Source organism: Macrotis lagotis, chromosome X, assembly GCF_037893015.1.
Source record: "Macrotis lagotis isolate mMagLag1 chromosome X, bilby.v1.9.chrom.fasta, whole genome shotgun sequence".
Lineage (NCBI taxonomy): Eukaryota > Metazoa > Chordata > Mammalia > Peramelemorphia > Peramelidae > Macrotis > Macrotis lagotis.
In genome coordinates, this window is record NC_133666.1 from 551,748,990 (window position 1) to 551,756,186 (window position 7,197).

At 37.5% G+C, this 7,197-nt stretch overlaps 1 pseudogene; it reads left to right on the forward strand.

Annotated features, from left to right (window-relative positions):
- The first annotated feature begins 2,148 nt into the window (after window positions 1-2,148).
- LOC141502426 (glyoxalase domain-containing protein 4 pseudogene) lies at window positions 2,149-3,161 on the forward strand (annotated as a pseudogene).
- The last annotated feature ends 4,036 nt before the right edge of the window (window positions 3,162-7,197 follow it).

Consider the following 7,197-nt stretch of genomic DNA (forward strand, 5'->3'; position numbering starts at 1 on the left):
GGGCCGGTGCTTTATCCACTATGCCACCTAGCTGCCCCACTTGAGTTCAAATTTGACCTCAGCCACTCAAGACCTTGGACAAGTCACTTATCCCTGTTTGCATCAATTTCTTCATCTGGAGAAGGAAATAGCAACCTCTACAGTAACTTTGCCAAGAAAATTCCAAATGGGGTCTCAAAATGTCTGACAAGACTGAAAGAGCAGCAACTATATGCAAAACAATGCTACTAGCTGTAGGGTATGGAAACATGAATGAGAGAAGTTCCTGCCCTCTAGTAGTTTCCATTCTAGTAATGCCTAGAAAACACAAGACCAAATGAATTTACCTACTAATCTATATACATTTTTCCAAGTATTTTTGAAGGAAGTATTTTTAATTTCCTTGAAGACTTACAATTTTGTTCTGAAGAGTAGGAGGAAGTATTATAATAATTCTGAACTGCTAGTGAATTATCTCTGTCGTAACTCTGCTAGAAGTTGTTGGACTACTAAAGTGTATGATATATAAGGTTTTGCTAGGATTTAAAATTGGAAAAGATATTAAAGAACATGATCCCTTCAAGTACGGCCTCAGACACTTAATAATTACCTAGCTGTGTGGCCTTGGGCAAGCCACTTAACCCCCTTGCCTTGCAAAAATTAAAAAAAAAAGAACATGATCCCTCCTCACAAGGAACTGGAATTCTAACTGGGAAAGACATGAAACAATTATGGAAACTATAAAATCAAGTACTAAATCATACACTTCATACATTTAGAAAATAAGATAGAATGCATCAAGGTGGAATTAATATTGACAAGAGAAGACATAGTTAGATAAGTCTATAGCAACTACAGTACCCCCTTACATAAGAGATTCTAGAAAGCTACTCACAAAGTTTGCTCACAAGCCCCAATCAATGTGTATGCTTTAATTAAGACACCCAGAAAGGGTATAATAATCAAAAGACATTTATTTAATAATGAGATCTATCTAAATTCATGTCTATGGGAACTATGAACATATTTGTTGGCTGTAGGGAAATAACTGGTAGACAAGGAGATTTTGAAGTTTAATGAGAATAATGATGTGGTACTTCACCTCGGAAGTTCATTGCATGCTTCACCACACTTTCTTCAGTTACCATATTAGCAGGGGAGTGTTGAGAGCACATATGGACTGAATGTATGCATGAAGGTCACATAGGTAGGGATTATTTGGCTAAGAACACAGGGTTAATTGGGGCCTCTCATACCTCAGATGATACAGAGTCTCCATCATTCTCCACAGTCATCAAGCTGCTGAGGTGTCATATCTCTGTTCTCTTATGGGCATTCCATTGCCTCTGCAAAGCAGAGCATCATCTTCACCGGGAATCTTTATTGGTCTTTAATTATGATAAAGTAGATAACTTTCTGCTATTATCTATTGGTCTTGGGAATTTATTCAGAACCCATGCAAGCTCACTGTTTTGGGAAGCTCTGAAAGAATGTATGGGAGAGAAGAAATATCAGGCTATCTACCAAACTGAAGGTCTACAGAGTCATTGTGCCAACCTCATTGCTATATAACAATGGCATATGCCTGTGAAACCTGGACAGAGTACCAGCACCATGCCTGGAAATTGAATTGCTTCCATTTAAATTGTCTTAGGAAGACTCTGAAGATCACCTGGCAGCAAAAGACACCAGACACGGAGGTCCTTTCTGGAGCTAAACTGCCAAGTATTCAAACTCTACTGCAGAGAGCAACTAAGATGGGTTGGTCACATTTTTCAAATGCCAAATGTAAATTTGCCTTTGGAAAACTCATAAAAGACAAGCTTTCACATGGAGGTCAGAAGAACCATTGTAAGGATACTCTCTAGGTCTCTCTCTTTTTTCCTATTGATATTTTATTTTATTTTTCTAATTACATGTTATGAAAGTTTTTCAACATGCATATACATATTTTTAAGTTACATAATTTCCTTCCACCCTCCCTTTTCACCCACTTCCCCTCAAGCAGTGAACAGTCAGGTGAATATTGTACATACACATTTATATTTAACATGTTTAGAGATTAGTCATTTTCTGCAAGACAAATTAGGATTAAGGGAAAAGAAAGAAAGCCATGAGATAGGAAAGAAATATATAAGAGAAATTTTTAAAAAGTGAGTGCACCGGGAGATGGCAGAAGCGGCAGCGGTCGTGGCCTCGTGCAGGGCCCTGCATTTTGTGTTCAAAGTGGGCAACCACTTCCAGACGGCGCGCTTCTAGCAGGACCTGCTGGGCATGAAGATCCTGCGTCATGAGGAATCCGAGGAAGGTTGCAAGGCTTCCTGTAATGGGTCTTATGACGGGAAGGGGAGTAAAACCATGGTGGGCTACGGGCCTGAAGACAATCACTTTGTCACCGAGCTGACCTACAATTATGGCATTGGGGACTACCGGCTTGGCAATGACTTTCTGGGCCTCACGCTGGTCTCCAGCCAGGCTGTTGCTAATGCCAAGAAGTTGGAGTGGCTGCTCCGGGAGGTTGCTGAGGGAGTTTCTGAAACTGAAGCCCCAGGAGGATATAAGTTCTTTTTAAAGAACCACAGTCAGCCCCCATCAGACCCAGTGCTGAAAGTGACCTTGGCTGTGTCAGACTTGAGCACATCCCTCCACTACTGGTCAGACTTGCTGGGCATGACGAGAAGGACGGAGAGCAGCTGAGGGCTCTGCTGGGCTATGCAGCCTGCCAGTGCAAGGTGGAATTGCAGAGCATCAAGGGAGCGGTGGATCATGGGACAGCCTTTGGGAGGATTGCTTTCTCTTGTCTGAAGAAGGAGTTACCAGACATAGAAGCATTGATGAAAAAGGAGAACCAGAAGATTCTGACCCCGCCCTGGTTAGTCTGGACACCCCGGGGAAAGCAACAGTCCAAGTGGTTATTCTGGCTGACCCAGATGGACATGAAATTTGTTTTGTGGGCGATGAAGCATTTCGAGAGCTTTCCAAGGTGGATCCAAATGGAAACAAATTATTGGATGATGCAATGGCAGCAGACAAAAGTGATGAATGGTTTGCTAAAAAAAAAATGCAGAAGGCTTCTGGATAATGGAAGGCATCATTTGAACATCCAGCACTAGTTCTCAAGGGTTCTTATTCCTCAGGGAGCCCAGGAGCATAGTCTACAATTGCTTTTTGCAGGAGAGGAAGTGGTCTTAATGAAATTTAAATTTCAGATCTTTAAAGTCATCTCCTCCTTTCTCTGTCCACCATCTTGGTCACAGATTCAAGCACCACTTCCCTATTGGTCTATATTCCTGATGCCAGAGTCTCCTGGTGGTAGAGCTCTGTGGTCTTTACTAAAACAATCTTGCTGTTGTAAAATGTCACATCCAATGAAGGATATAGGTTAACCACCCAAACAGAATACTAAAGTAATGAGCTCCTGTGGAGTAGGAGGTTCAGGAGTGGCAGGTGGAGAAGGGATGAAGAATTTTAGACCTTGAACTCAAGGGTCAAGTTATTTTGTCTGTCTTCCTCTTCATGTGGGTCCCTTGTGAGGGGCCAAAGGAAAACAGATTGTCAATCCTATTGTATTAATTGAAATGATGTATGTGATATCAGACTTTAAATTAGTTTTTCCTGTGATTTGTGGGGCATTTATGCCTCTGTTTTGTACAACTGAACATGGAGATTTTTGGTTAACTAATTGCTCAATTGACTCAACTGACAACAGTTAGCTTTGTCCATTTCACAAAGGAGAAGACTGCCCCCAAAATATAATGTGCTTATCTGACTCAGATTCAGAAATTAAAGCAGTGAAGGATGAATTACTTTAGTAAAGAGGCTAGAATGGGGTTGGGGAGGGCTGACTGAAGAGCACCATCCCAGAGCCACATACTGAGATTTAAACTACCATAAGCCCTCAGTCTTGCCCAGAAGTGGGAAATGAAGAGAAAAACCCTGACCAAATAGCACCTGAACTCTGTTTTTGAATGTCACTAGTCTTGGGAAGCTTTTCACATATCCCTGCAATGCTAATGTACTTAACAATTGAATTACAGAATTGTAACTGTGAAGCTATCTGAACATTCAGAAAGCAGTTGTGAAATGAGACTTTTTCCAGAACAGATTGTATACATTTTCTTCTTTCCTCATGTCTAATGTTCTGTCTAAGGTGATTTGATGTTTCTTCTGCTTAATGATTAGATTGCATTTTCTGTGGATAAAGAAATTGTTTACAAAAACCTTATCAAATAAATTTCTTTTTCAGTTAAAAAAAAAGTGAGTGCAGTGTTCATTCTGATTCTGTAGGGTTTGTGGTTTGTTTGGTTTTTTTGTTTTGTTTTGTTTTGGTTTGTTTTTCTTCCTCTGGATGGAGATAGCATTGTCCTTAACTAATCTCCTAGGGTTGTCCAAGCTCTCTGGACTGCTGAGAGGACCTATATCCATTAAGGTTGATCAATTCACAATATTGTTGTTAATATGTACAGTGTTCTCTTGGTTCTACTCCCTTCACTCAGCATCAGATCCTATAATTCATTCCATGATTCTCTAGAGTCTGACCATTTTTGGTTTATTGTAGAACAATAATATTCCATAGTATTCATGTACCATAACTTGTTCAGTCATTCCTCAATTGTTAGATATCCCCTCAATTTCCAATTCTTTGCCATTACTAAAAGAGCTGCTATGAATATTTTAGAACATGTGGAACCTTTCCCACTTTTATGATTTCTTCTAGACATAGGCCTAGTATTGGAATTGCTGGGTCAAAGGATATGATCCGTTTTATTGCTCTTTGAACATAGTTACAAATTGCTCTCCAGAATGGTTGGATCAGTTCACAACTCCACCAACAATGCATCAGTGTCCCAATCCTCCCACAACCTCTCCAACATTGATAATCTTCCCTTTTTCTCATCTTGGATAATCTAATAGGTGTGAGATGATACCTCATTGTTGTTTTAATTTACATCTCACTAATCAGTAATGATTTGGAGCATTTTTTTCATCTGATTTTACATAGCTTTAATTTCTTCATTTGTAAAGAGACTTTCCATATCCTTTGACCATTTTTCAAATGGAGAATGACTTGTAACCTTATAAATTTGATACAATTCTCTGTATATTTTAGAAATAAGACCTTTATCAGAACCCCTAGCTGTGGAAACTTGTTTTCTAGCTTTCAATTTTCCTTCTAATTTTGACAACATTGGCTTTATTAGTACAAAAACCTTTTAATTTATTATAGTTAAAATCATCTATTTTGCAATTTATAATATACTGTATTTTCTTCCTCATTACCAATTTTGATTCCTTTAATTTTTTTTCTTCTCTTATTGTTAAAGCTAACATTTCTAATACTATATTGAATAGTAATGGTGATAAAAGGCATCTTTGTTTCACCCCTGATCTTACTGGCAATACTCCAAGTTTATTCCCATTACATATAATATTTGTTAATGGTTTTTAGATAGATACTGCTTATTGTTTTAAGGAAAAATCCATTTATTCCTATACTTTCTATTGTTTTTAATAGGAATGGATGTTGTATTTTATCAAAGGCTTTTTCAGCATCTGTTGAGATAATCATATGATTTCTGCTGGATTTGTTATTGATATGTTTAATTATGTTGACAGTTTTCCTATTATTGAACCATTCCTGACTACTTGAGTATTATTCTAGTAATAACTTGCTGTAATCTCTTTGCTCAAATTTTATTTAAGATTTTTGCATCAATGTTCATTAAGGAAATTAGTCTATAATTTTGTCTGATTTGTTTCTTCTAGTTTAGGTATCAGCACCATATTGGTGTCATAAAAGGAATTAGGTAGAACTCCTTCTTCTCCTATTTTTAAAAATAATTCATGTAGAATGGGAATTAATTTTTCTTAAATGTTTGGTAGAATTCACTGTAAATCCATCTGGATCTGGAGACTTTTTCTTAGGGAGTTTATTGATGCTTTCTTCAATTTCTTTTTCTGAATTGGGGTTGTTTAAGTATTTTAGCTCCTCTTCTGTTAATCTGGGCAGTTTGTACTTTTGTAAATATTCATCTATTTCACTCAGATTATCAAAAAATTTTTGCATACATTTTGGCAAAGTAGTTCTGAATTATCTTTTATGCCTGAGTACATGGTCAATTTTGGTATAGATGCCATGTACTGCAGAGAAAAAGGCATATTTTTTTCTGTCCCAATTAAGTTTTCTCCAGTGGTCTATCATATCTAAGTTTTCTAAGATTTTATTTATCTTCTTAATTTAATTTATCTTCCTGTTTATTTTGTGGTTAGAGTTATCTAGTTCTGAGAGAGCGAGATGGAGGTCCCGAAAACTTTGCTGTCTATATCTCCTTGTAATTCACTCAGTTTTTCCTCTAGGAATTTGAATGTCATACCACTAAGTGCATACATATTTAATAATGATATAACTTGATTGCCTATGGTGTCTTTTAAGAAAATGTAGTATCCTTCCTTAGCCCTTTTAATAAGATCTATTTTTGCTTTTGCTTTATCTGAGATCAGGATCACAATCCTTGATTTTTTTTTACTTCAGCTGAAGCATAATAAATTTTGCTCCAGCCTTTTACCTTTACTTCTGTATCTCTCTGCTTCAAATGTGCTTCTTGTAAATGCCATATTAGGATTCCGGTTTTTAATCCATTTTGCTATCTGCTTCCATTTTATGGGAGAATTCATCCCATTCACATTTATAGTTTAAATGACTATTTTTTTCCATGCTGTCTTTCCTCATTTATATATTTTTTTTCAAGGCAAATGGGGTTAAGTGGCTTGCCCAAGGCCACACAGTTAGGTAATTATTAAGTGACTGAGACCAGATTTGAACCCAGGTACTCCTGACTCCAGGGCTGGTGCTTTATCCCCTGTACCACCTAGCTGCCCCATCCTCATTTATATTTTTCTCTTATTCCTCCTCACCAAAGTTTTACTTCCTTTCCTCTTTAACTTTTCTTTTGAATTTTAATTTTCAGTTTATTTTCACTTCTGCCTTTACCTTCCCTTTTATCAATTCCTTCTTCCTTTCTCTTTCCTTCCCCCCCCCCCACTTCCCAGGAGGGAATGTATCTCATTTCCTCTCTGGGTCAAATCTATTAAATAGGATTTACTCAGTGTTCACACCCTCCCTTCCTTCCCTCTATAATAGCTTTTTGTGCCTCTGCACCTGGTGATACTTATTAATAGAAGTACTATCAATAAGTACTATCAGTCAAAAGTTGATTA